This window comes from Ranitomeya variabilis, chromosome 4 (assembly GCF_051348905.1).
Source record: "Ranitomeya variabilis isolate aRanVar5 chromosome 4, aRanVar5.hap1, whole genome shotgun sequence".
NCBI lineage: Eukaryota > Metazoa > Chordata > Amphibia > Anura > Dendrobatidae > Ranitomeya > Ranitomeya variabilis.
Genome location: NC_135235.1, coordinates 577,069,663 through 577,082,314, shown reverse-complemented (window position 1 = coordinate 577,082,314; position 12,652 = coordinate 577,069,663).

The window sequence follows — 12,652 nt, the reverse complement described above, 5'->3', positions numbered from 1 at the left end:
AGTGGCATAAGAGCCCGTCCTGAAGAGTTAGGCGCTCCCACTGCCTCAGAAGAAGGTTCAGGTCTGACGGGAGAGTTTGTCCAGGGGTTCTCACGGGCAATAGACCATTCGTTATCCACTGTCGCAATGGAGCTAGTTCCTGGTCTTCCTGTTGCAGCCGTATCCATTCGTCCCGACTCTGAACCAACAGTCCTGTAGCCGTTCCGTTCCCGGTCTGTTCCCGGCTCACAGCCGTCCGAGCAGCGCCCCCGATGGCGTAGGGGATTTCTTCTCCCTCCAGCTCCTCATCTCGGTTAGTTCTTGGGGGGTTCTTCCGCAGACGAGATAACGCGTCAGCATGAACATTCTCCGCTCCTCGCTTGTAGAGGATACGGTATCTGTACTTGGCCATCCGGGCTACCCAGCGCTGTTCCAGGGCACCCAATTTCGCATTTTCCAGATGTGCCAATGGGTTGTTATCCGTGCGTATCAGCACCTCGGAACCGGCCAGGTACTCAGCGAACCGCTCCGTCATAGCCCACACCACGGCCAGCAGCTCCACCTTGAAAGAACTATAATTGTCCGGGTTCAACTCAGAGTCATGAAGAGACCGACTCGCATAGGCGATCACTCTCTCCCGCCCATCCTGAACCTGAGACAACACAGCCCCCAATCCCTGAGAGCTGCCGTCGGTGTGTAGGATGAACGGTTGCGAAAAGTCCGCATAAGCCAACACCGGCGGCTCCATGAGAGCTGTCTTCAAGTCCCGGAACGCTGCTTCTTGTGGCTCCTGCCATTGTATCTTCTGTCCCCGTTCCTTGGGGGAGCTTCCTTTCAGCAGGACTTGTAGATTGTGAGAACGGCGAGCAAAGTTCTTCACGAAGCGCCGGTAGTACCCAGCGAGGCCCAAGAACGCCCGTACATCCTTGGCGGTCTCCGGTGTGGGCCACTCCTGGATTGCGGCAATCTTCTCCTGCGATGGCCGGACTCCTTCGGCGGACACCACATGCCCCAGGTACTCGATCTGTTCCCGGAACAAGTGACACTTCTGGGGCTTCACCTTAAGCCCGTATTTCAGCAACCGGTCTAGTACTTGCTCCAGTCGGCACAGATGTTCCTCGAATGTTGGAGCATAGATGATGATGTCATCCAGATAAATGAGAGTGGCCTCGAAGTTCAAATCCCCCAGACACCGCTCCATTAATCGTTGGAAGGTGCCTGGAGCGTTGGCCAGCCCAAACGGCATTCGATTGAACTCGAATAGTCCCATGGGAAGGATAAACGCTGTCTTAGGACGATCTGCTTCTGTCATCGGGACCTGCCAGTATCCGCTGGCTAGGTCTAAGGTGGAAAAATATTTGGCCCGACCCAGCACGGAGAGAGACTCCTCGATACGGGGAAGTGGATAAGAGTCTCGGACGGTACATGCATTTAGCTTACGATAGTCCACACAGAACCGGAGCGTGCCGTCCTTTTTCCGCAGCAGCACGATCGGGGCAGCCCACGGGCTCTGACTCTCGCGGATCACTCCCTTTTGTAGCATCTGGCCTAACAACATCTTTACTTCCTGGTACATCTGCGGGGGAATCTGTCTGTACCGCTCCCTGATGGGCACTGTATCTCCGGTCGGAATTCCATGTTCGATGGCCGTGGTACAGCCAAAATCATCTTCATGTTGTGCGAACACTTTAGCATAATGTCCAAGGAGTCGCTGCACTTGTGAGATCTGTGATGGATCCAGGCCCGACAATTCCGTCCGCATGTGCTCCAGAATAGTTTGACCCTTTCGAAACGCTATTGGCTCAGGATCCTGCGTAGACCGGACACTGACCATCCAGGGATCAGGGGAATCCACCGTTAACTGCAAAGTATCTGGAGGGGGCATCACTTCTAAAGGTCGTAACACTTTGGCCATCTCACTTCGGACCCGTAGCACGACATCGTGTTCGTCCACATTCACACATCGCACTGGTACGGCCCCATTTTTAACAGTAGCCAGGGATCGGGCCACCAGCAGTCCTGTGGGCAAAGGGGATGTAAAGGTGGGCTCAATCTGTACTTGTACTCCTTCTAGAGGGATGCGAGCTCGTATGGGCAGGGATATAACAGTCTGTCCTGGGGGGAACGTCACCTTTGCTGTCGGGGAAGTAATTACTCTCCCTAGTATGTCTCCCTCCTGACAGGTCTCTTGTACTCGGACTTCCCTCACTAACTGTCTGAACACAGAGCCCTGAGGTGTACTGGTCCCCCACTGATTGAGTGTCTCTTGCGTAGTCTCCCCTAACAGAAAACTGCCAAAATCTTTCAATACGTTCATCCCCAAGGTCACAGTATGTTGTGGGCCGGGATCTCCCCGTGTTAACACAACCCCCCGGCGGCCCAGGTCCTTCCCACATAAAGATATTTGCATCCAGGTGACCCCTTCCACTGGGATGGGCAGCTGATTGGCGGCCTGTAACCGAATTACGGGACCCCATTGGGGTCTGACTGTCAAAGGAAAGTGTTTTCTAAAATAAGCCTCGGGCATAGTCGTGACTTGGGACCCGGTGTCCACCAGACAACGGACAGCCCGCCCTTCAAACTCTGCCCAAACCAGGGGGCAGCTGGCAACCAAATTTCCGGGACTTTCACCACCCATCCGCGGGGACTCTGGCTCCGAGCGTCGTCCCCTTAGCTCGGAGCCCTCTAGTTTAACGCCTGACGGGACGAGGCCCTCCCTCTCCGGGGGCACTCCCGTGCGAAATGTCCTGCCTCCCCGCAACCATAGCAAGCACCGGGGACCGGATAATATCCTGGACGAGCGCCACGAGCTGGACTCCCAGACCCTTGCCCCCGGGGTATCTCCCTTGGGCTTCGCGCATTCTTTTTAACTTCAGCCAGTTCGTCCCTGATTTGTTTGAGCTCCTGCCGCATCTCCTGAACCCACGACGGCTCACCCCCTCCTGGTGCAGCGGTCTGGATAACCCGAGTCTCTCCTGTCAGGACCGTCACCCCCCTCTCTTGCTCCCGGGTGCGGGCCTCATTGCCTATGTCGGAGAAAGTCAGGCGCGGGTCGACCCGCACTCGTTCACGTAGAGCCTGTTTGGTCAACTCATCTCGCAGTCCCGTCACCAGTTGGTCGCGCAGGGTCACGTCAACATGTCCCATCCCCATACCATCTTTCCGCACGATTGCAATGTTTAGCTCTTGCAGAGCATTCATGTACTGAGTGACAGTCTCGCCTTCTTTTTGTCGCCGTCCAAACAACCGGGCCCGCAGCTCTCCCACGTCGGTGGGATCCCCGTGCGTCCCCTCTAACACATTTAACACCCCGGTAAAAGTATTCCGCTCTGTGGGGGGTCTCAACATCACTGAATCTCGGGCCTCTCCGTCTAAGGCCATAATGGCCACCTCTGCTTCCAGGGCCGGGGTCATAGGATGCATCCTCAGCAGCCCCCGCATCCTTTCAGTCCAACTCCACAACAACATGTTGCTCCCATTAAACTTGGGCAGGTTATTCAACATGGCCCCCAATGAGAGAGACGCTCTCGGGCCAGCCCCATCCTCCGTATCTTCTGGCTCCCTCTTTGGATCCTGCATCCTGCCGACTACGCCAAATGTAGAGACCGCAGATAAAGAAGGATGCAGGGACAAAGAGGAGTCAGAAAGCAAATAACGTTTTTTAACTTTCCTTTAACTTCCAACCCAACAAAGAATAACAACAGTTTTCCACGCAGGGAACTTAGGTACACGATCACAATTTCACAGTAAATCCTATCTACTATATAGGCGCCCTGAACTAAACCCGCGAAACACGACAGCGCCTCACTAGTGACCCACTAACAAGAACAAGTCAACCAAGTTCACTTATCAGTGTTGTTTCAACGATGCAGTCCTGATGGTGAAGCTCCGTCAGCGGCGTAGTCCTGATGGTGAAGCTCCGTCAGCGACGTAGTCCTGATGGCGGGGGAAGGAGGTGTCCTCCGTTGACGGGCCCAGGTGTAGATTCGAGTCCAGAATGTCTTTTGCGGTGCTGCGTTACCTCCCACAGGCGGACGTTGATCCGGGGTAACAGTTTCCACGTCCAGAGAGGGGTCTTTTTGAGAAGAATTAGCAGAATAATCGGTATCAGTCACAGCTAAGAAAAACCCAGGAGGGCTCGGAGCACTCTGTGGCAAGATGCTCCCGGGGAGCACGGTAATATTGTCCCTGAGCTGATCAGCGCTACCCCTCTGCCTGGGGGGTCGCTGACGACGAGTGCGCCTCTTTTTGGGGGCTCTGGTAATTGCCCGCAGTGTCTGTTGCACGTTCTCCCCCTGCTTCCAGCAAGTCTCACTGCGGCCTGCACACACACAACAACTGCGCTGCAGTTTCCTCTCCTCAGAGATTTCCCGCGCTTCTCTGTCCCTGCTTTCGCACGTTTTGCTTTTTATCCTCTCCTCTCCCTGCGTCACTCTGCCTCCTGTCACATGAGCCTGGCTTCCCATGCGCCCCTCAAATCCGTCCCCCGGAACCCCGACTCCCGGCAACAATGGTTCCACCCGTCTGCACAGCTCACCAGGTCCCTGTCCCCTACATATGTAACATACAGTGTGTGTAGCATGGAGTATATGTATGTAACATACAGTGTGTGTAGAATGGAGTATATGTACAGTACAGACCAAAAGTTTGGACACATCTTCTCATTCAAAGATTTTTCTGTATTTTCATGACTATTAAATTGTAAATTCACACTGAAGGCATCAAAACTATGAATTAACACATGTGGAATTATATACTTAACAAAAAAGTGTGATGCAATTGAAAATATGTCTTATATTCTAGGTTCTTCAAAGTAGCCACCTTTTGCTTAGATGACTGCTTTGCACACTCTTGGCATTCTCTTGATGAGTTTCAAGAGGTAGTGGGTTCTGGGGTGGTCTTCCAACAGTCTTGAAGGAGTTCCCAGAGATGCTTAGCACTTGTTGGCCCTTTTGCCTTCACTCTGCGGTCCAGCTCACCCCAAACCATCTCGATTGGGTTCAGGTCTGGTGACTGTGGAGCCCAGGTCATCTGGCGTAGCACCCCATCACTCTCCTTCTGGGTAAATAGCCCTTACACAGCCTGGAGGTGTGTTTGGGGTCATTGTCCTGTTGAAAAATAAATGATGGTCCAACTAAATGCAAACCGAATGGAATAGCATGCTGCTGAAAGATGCTGTGGTAGCCATGCTCCCTGCGTGGAGTACATATTTGTTATAGTAAATATATTAACCCTTGCTCTGGCTCTTGTCCATCGCTGCATCCCGCAACCTGCTCACTCTTGGCGTAGTTGGCAGGATGCAGTCCACCAGCGCAGAAGGGACAGACCACGCGGTTGGGGGTGCCCCGAGGGGCAACATATCCCTGGGGCGATGTTGAGTAACCTCCCAAAATTTACAGGTAACAACACTCTGCTATGGTACTGGACTGAGCGGGTCAGGGGAATTTTGAGGATGCACACCATGACTCCTGCACTGGAGGCAGAGGTTGCCATGGTGGCCCTGGACGGGGAGGTGAGGAGTTCCGTAATGCTCTGGCCCCCCATGAACGAGATACTTTTGACAAAGTGCTGCAAATTCTGGAAGAAAAGCATGGAGACCCCACAGATGTCGGAGAATTGCTCATGCACTTGTTCAACTGCGTTCAAAGGGAGGGGGAGACCGTGACCCATTACATGAACACACTGCAGGAGATCCATGCTGTGATTGCTAAGCGAGATGGCGTTGGTGTAGGCCCCCCTGATATAGTGCTCCAAGATTAGTTAGTGGCAGGCCTTTGAGATGCACAGCTAAAACAGGCCTTGCGGGAGCGCTTGTGGGTAAATCCCCTCCTGACCTTTCTAGAAGTTGGAGGCGAAGCGCGTGAGCAAGAGCAGGGGGTGACAGTCCTGGCAGCGAAGGTCCGGAGCGGAGAGGTACTTGTGCCACTGGCCACTGAACCAAGTTGGGTGAGAGAGCTGCGGAAAGAGATCCAGGACATGTGAGAGGAGTGGTCTGATTTGAGAAAGAAACCACCGACACCACCGAACCCCTCTGGAGGCAGAACTGGTCCTGAGCCTCTTCGGGAGATGACAGCGCCTCCTATGGAAGAACAGCCCACTTGCTACAAATGTGGGGAAATTGGACATTTTGCTAGGGGATGTGCGTGATGGGGAAGACCCCTTCACTGCCGTACATTAAACTAGGAGGTTCAGTGGCTGGGGGACACCACCCGGAGCCTGAACAGTTGAGAAGTAGAGCAAGATGTCCCACAAGTCTAGTTTCTCTCAGTCCTCTTGTCTGGGCCAAAATGAATGGTCGGGCCGTCCGCTGTTTAGTTGATACGGGTTCACATGTTACCACAATGCCCGAGACTTACTTCAGACGTCATTTCTCCAAGACGATGTGGCCTGAATGGGGCCCAGTGATCAAGTTGACAGCTGGTAATCAGTTGACCATCCCGGTCGCAGGGCTAGTCTGGATGCAGATCACAATGCGTTGCAAAAATGTAGGCCGAAAAGGAGTCGTGTTGACCGCTGGAGACCCTGGCAAATGCTCCGACTTGACTCTAGGGATGAATGTAGTCAAGTTACTTGAAAATCTCCTGATCAATGAGTCGGCAGACGTGTTTCTGAATCGGTGGAGCCATCGGTCCCCCAAAAAGAAAGTGTTCCAACAGCTGATCCCGGTGGCACAGGCCCAAGAAACCTCAAATGAGGAAAGACATTGGACAAGGTGATCGTCCCAGCCACGGCCAACCTTGTTTTACCACCATGACAGACTGTGCTTACTTTGCCCATCCGAGCCTGTACCCCTCTGGAAGGAGTTGAAGTTCAAATAGAGCCAGCTTTTATGGAGCAACGATGGGTGGCCCAGATGGCTAAGTACCGATATAAGATCGCCTATAGGAGAGGAGCTGAGAACACACATGCCGGCGCCCTATCCAGAGTGACACATGAGTGACCTGGACCCAGCCGGGATGAAGAGCTGGAGGCTGACGAGATCCCCAAATTCCCTAATTCCACCAGGCCGATGGTGGCCATGCAGGAACAGATCCAGACAGCGCTCAGAGAATGCACCCTGGGGTGGTCCCGTGATGAGTGGGTAAGGCTACAACAGGAGGATGGAGCACTTGCTCGAATGAGGTGGTGGGTGGCTCTAAAACAGTCAGGGGGAGACGGACGCCCTCTCCCGAGAACTCTGCAGATCTTTTGACAGTGACTCCAACTAAAGGACGGATTATTGTGTCGAAAGATCCAGCTAAACCGAGAACTGGGGGTCACCTGGCAAGTGGTGCTCCCCGAAACACTGCTCCCCAAAGTGGCCATGAAGGCTCATGAAAGAAAGGCCCACTTTGGCCTGGAAAAGACTTTCCAGTGGCTACAGAAGTTAGTCTACCATCCTCGACTAAAAGCTGCGGTAGAGGAAGCCTGTCGGCAGTGTAAAAGCTGTGAGTTAGCTAAACCTCTGGAACAAAGAGCTCCTACGCAAACCATTGTGACTTCTGCTCCCCGAGAGGTGCTGATGATAGACTACCTGACTATAAGTCCGGCTCACTTTGGATACGAACACTGTCAAGTGATGACTGACCACTTCACCAAATTCGCTGTAGTGACTCAAACTGCTAAATCAGCGGCACAGGCCATTTGTAGAGACTTCATCCAGGTGTACGACTGCCCGAGGAGAATTCACTCTGATCAAGGCACCTATTTCCAGGAGCGAGTGATGGAATAACTGTATCGCATGTATCAGATTGAGAAATCTCGGACAACGCCTTACCATCCCCAAGGGAATGGGGCTTGTGAATGGTTCAACCGAACCTTGACCCAGATGCTGCAGATATTAGAGGAAGACAAAAAAGTTCGCTGGCCTGAGTTTGTGGCTGAATTAGTTTGGGTGTACAATAACCGAATACATCACACCACTGGATACCCACCATACACCCTGTTGTTTGGCCAAATGGGGAGAGAGATCACAGAGCTGGAATGGGATCCAGAGCATGACTACCCATGGACAGGGATGTCCACCTGGGTCCGAGAACATGGTCACCGTTTGCAAACACTACATCGGCTCGTGCAGACCAAGTTTTGGGAACTTGAACATCCTGAAGTTACTCCCCTGTGAGGGACAGCTCTCAAAGCCGGAGACCGTATGTTAGTTCGAGATAAACGTCCCCAAGGCAAGTTGGAATACCGATGGGAAAAGACCCCATATCGGGTAAAGCGGAGGATCAACTCTGAAGGAACTGTCTATGAAGTTCAACTTGATGGAGACGAAGACGCTCCTACTCGAGTAGTTCATCGGAATATGCTACGTCCTTGCCTGTCAAGGGATCCTGATCAAATGGAAGAAACGCAAAGTGTACCAGAAGCACTTCCTCCTGCAGCAGTTGACTATGAAGAAGACTTTTTCGACTCGCCGCATGTCGACCCAGAAGAGGAACAGGCGGCTGAAACTCCTGAAATGGCTGCTCCACTAGACTTTGGAGCGTCCCCGTCCTCGCCCATTCAACCTGACTCCACTACTCAGCCTGATTCTACTACTCAAACTGACACGTCGCACTGTGTGGACAACAGCTGGAATACAGATATAATCAAGACCAATTCATTTGGCAGTGAATCATCAGAGAAATGGAAGAATGTCAGCGGTTACTGCAAAAACTCTCGCCCGTGAAATGGCGAGCAAAAGGAGAGGGCGAGTGTAAGCAGAAGGACAGGGCTGAGGGTACCTTCCTTGCACCGGGTTCAGAATTGTTGGGGCTGTCTCCTCTGTTGTCCGGGGAAAAGTTTAAAGAACCGGACCAACCTTTGCACTCGGCAGCAGGGGGTGTGTCTGAGAATAAAAAGAAAAAGCACGGGCGGAAGCAGTCAGACTTGGCGGGAACAGACAGCGCACTGCAGGGGAAGGTGAGTGCTCCGTCCTTCGAGCACTGTAGCAGTGCAGACCAGCACCCGTGTATCCCAGTTGTCACTCACAAAGACCGTGAGTAGAGACGTGCCGTGCGCCCATTGGCCCCCGCCGTCACTCGCAGAGACTATGAGCAGAGACGTACCGTGCTCCCGCTGGCCCCCGCAGAGCAAGGTGTCAAACGCCCCGGGCCCGTGGCTGCTGGGCGCGTACCGCCTAAGAAGCACTGGGTGTGTGACCGTGGACTGTACCCTGATCTCTCGGTGCATATTTGTCGGGCCACATTGGGCCCCAACAGCGCTGTGGCCTGTGCCTTACCCCACCCCCACAGCTACCCCTGGGCTGAGGATCCTGCAGAGGGCAGCAGAGAATAACTGCTGCCGCCAAGACCCAGCTCGACATTGTCTTCAGCACTACACCAGATCAACTCCGCGCTGACACTTGTTGGCGCTATCACTTGTTTCTTGGACTCTACAGTCTGGAAGTCGTTTGATCGGATAAGTTGCACCTTAAGAACTTTTATTGCTTTTGTAACCTGCCTTACCCCTAACCTGCATACCCTCTATTTCAGAGCACCCACTTTACCCCTGTTGAAACAAGTTATCTCCCTGCGTGGAGTACATATTTGTTATAGTAAATACGTTAACCTTGCTCTGTCTCCTGTCCGTCACTGCATCCCGCAACCTGCTTATACACTGGCCTGGGTCCCTCTTGGTGCAGGACACTACCCAGCCTCATTTGGCCAGATTGTATGCAGGCATTGATACCAGTGACTGGTCCTAACGTTCCCCATAATTTTCAACTGAAGACCTCCGGACATAATGCATCAATGCATCTAATACCCCTGAGTAGCGCCACAGACTGTCTATGGGCTCACTGATACCGAAATCCAGGTCTGGGTTGAGATTCTCCAGGACGCCATCTGCCGTCTTGTCAGGATAAAGCCAAGATATGGTTGAGAGTGCATGTGAGTCACATTTTGAGCTGCCGATTCAATCTGCCTGTGATTTCGATTGTTTCAATTCAGTTACTTGATGTTCACTGTTATTTGGAATCCATACCTCAATAGGTTGATGATTTTGGTTTTCATTGACCACTGATACTTTATTTTGCTCTCCATAAGTTACATGATTTGTATCAGTAATTCTTTTTGAGTCTTTCATTGATTGGGATCCAATGTGTGATTTATACAGGTCCTTCTCAAAAAATTAGCATATAGTGTTAAATTTCATTATTTACCATAATGTAATGATTACAATTAAACTTTCATATACTATAGATTCATTATCCACCAACTGAAATTTGTCAGGTCTTTTATTGTTTTAATACTGATGATTTTGGCATACAACTCCTGATAACCCAAAAAACCTGTCTCAATAAATTAGCATATCAAGAAAAGGTTCTCTAAATGGCCTATTACCCTAATCTTCTGAATCAACTAATTAACTCTAAACACATGCAAAAGATACCTGAGGCTTTTAAAAACTCCCTGCCTGGTTCATTACTCAAAACCCCCATCATGGGTAAGACTAGCGACCTGACAGATGTCAAGAAGGCCATCATTGACACCCTCAAGCAAGAGGGTAAGACCCAGAAAGAAATTTCTCAACAAATAGGCTGTTCCCAGAGTGCTGTATCAAGGCACCTCAATGGTAAGTCTGTTGGAAGGAAACAATGTGGCAGAAAACGCTGTACAACGAGAAGAGGTGACCGGAACCTGAGGAAGCAGTGGACTGAGTCTGGTGTGGAAACATCCAGAGCCACCGTGCACAGGCGTGTGCAGGAAATGGGCTACAGGTGCCACATTCCCCAGGTAAAGCCACTTTTGAACCATAAACAGCGGCAGAAGCGCCTGACCTGGGCTACAGAGAAGCAGCACTGGACTGTTGCTAAGTGGTCCCAAGTACTTTTTTCTGATGAAAGCAAATTTTGCATGTCATTCGGAAATCAAGGTGCCAGAGTCTGGAGGAAGACTGGGGAGAAGGAAATGCCAAAATGCCTGAAGTCCAGTGTCAAGTACCCACAGTCAGTGTGTTTCATCAAGGGCAGGGTCAATGCAGCTAGCTATCAGGAGATTTTGGAGCACTTCATGCTTCCATCGGCTGAAATGCTTTATGGAGATGAAGATTTCATTTTTCAGCACAACCTGGCACCTGCTCACAGTGCCAAAACCACTGGTAAATGGTTTACTGACCATGGTATTACTGTGCTCAATTGGCCTGCCAACTCTCCTGACCTGAACCCCATAGAGAATCTGTGGGATATTGTGAAGAGAAAGTTGAGAGACGCAAGATCCAACACTCTGGATGAGCTTAAGGCCGCTATTGAAGCATCCTGGGCCTCCATAACATCTCAGCAGTGTCACAGGCTGATTGCCTCCATGCCACGCCACATTGAAGCAGTCATTTCTGCCAAAGGATTCCCGACCAAGTATTGAGTGCATAACTGAACATTATTATTTGATGGGTTTTTTGTTTGGTATTAAAAAACACTTTTATTTGATTGGTCGGGTGAAATATGCTAATTTATTGAGACAGGTTTTTTGGGTTATCAGGAGTTGTATGCCAAAATCATCAGTATTAAAACAATAAAAGACCTGACAAATTTCAGTTGGTGGATAATGAATCTATAATATATGAAAGTTTAATTGTAATCATTACATTATGGTAAATAATGAAATTTAACACTATATGCTAATTTTTTGAGAAGGACCTGTATGTTCCCAGAATTTTAGCTGATATTCACCATTGTAGCCACTAGATGGCAGCAACTACCTAAGCACAAGTCATGCTGCTTCTAAATTGCCAGAATTGAGCAGTTGAGATTAGGTGGGCGACCAACCATGCATCGCAGTACGTTTCAGTACCACTAGTACCCTGACACACGTACGTGGGAATCCCGCCTTATGAAGACGTGACTTACCTTCAGGGGTGTAATTATAGTCAGTGCATGGATTGCAGTTGCACCCAGGCCCGTGGAGCCTATGTGGACCCAAAAGGTCCCTATGGCCCTTAAAAGAAGCCCAATACTGTTAAATAACCCTGATATTTGGGGCCCCTTTTGTAAATTTTGCATTGGGGCCCACAAAGTTCAAGTGATGCCATTGATTTTTGCCAACGCCTGTGGATCGCCCCGTCAGGGCAGCGGGGGTACTCGGTACCGGGTCCTGCAGTTCACAGAGGGGATGTCACGGTGGCTGACCCGGTCCGTGGCCCTGGGACATCCGTGTAAAAAGGAAAGGTCTTTAAAGGGATAGAGTTTATGTTCGTGACGACACCTGTGGTATTCGGGTCAGGATGACCGACGCTGCTTTAAGGGGTCTGCTGGGGTGACGTTATGGCAGCTAGATGGTATACCTTCCCACAGGTGAAGTGTATCCCCAGGGCTTCCCGGTCTGTAGATGGTAGTATCGTGAGAGGCCCAGAGAAGAAAGAGGACACAAGGTTGCAGTCTCTTTACCTTTACTGAAGACTTCAGCATCCACAGTCCAGGGCACCAGATCACAGGGCAGGCAGAGTCCGGCCGGTTTGGAGGCAAATCCAGAGTTTCCTTGTCCAGGTGGAAATCAGTAGCCTTCCCTTGCGCTGCGGTGGTGTAGTCCCTTACTGCCTATGGCAGGACCAAACCCATATGACTGGTGACTTGAGCCTGTTTATAGGGTCTCTTAGATAACCCGGCTCTGTAGGTGTCACCGTGCCTCCTGGGTGTAGGTGCGGACAGGTAACCTGCAATTAGCTGTCCTGCCGGTCTCTGAAATAAGGCGTAGAGGTCCTTACTCCCTCGGTGTTC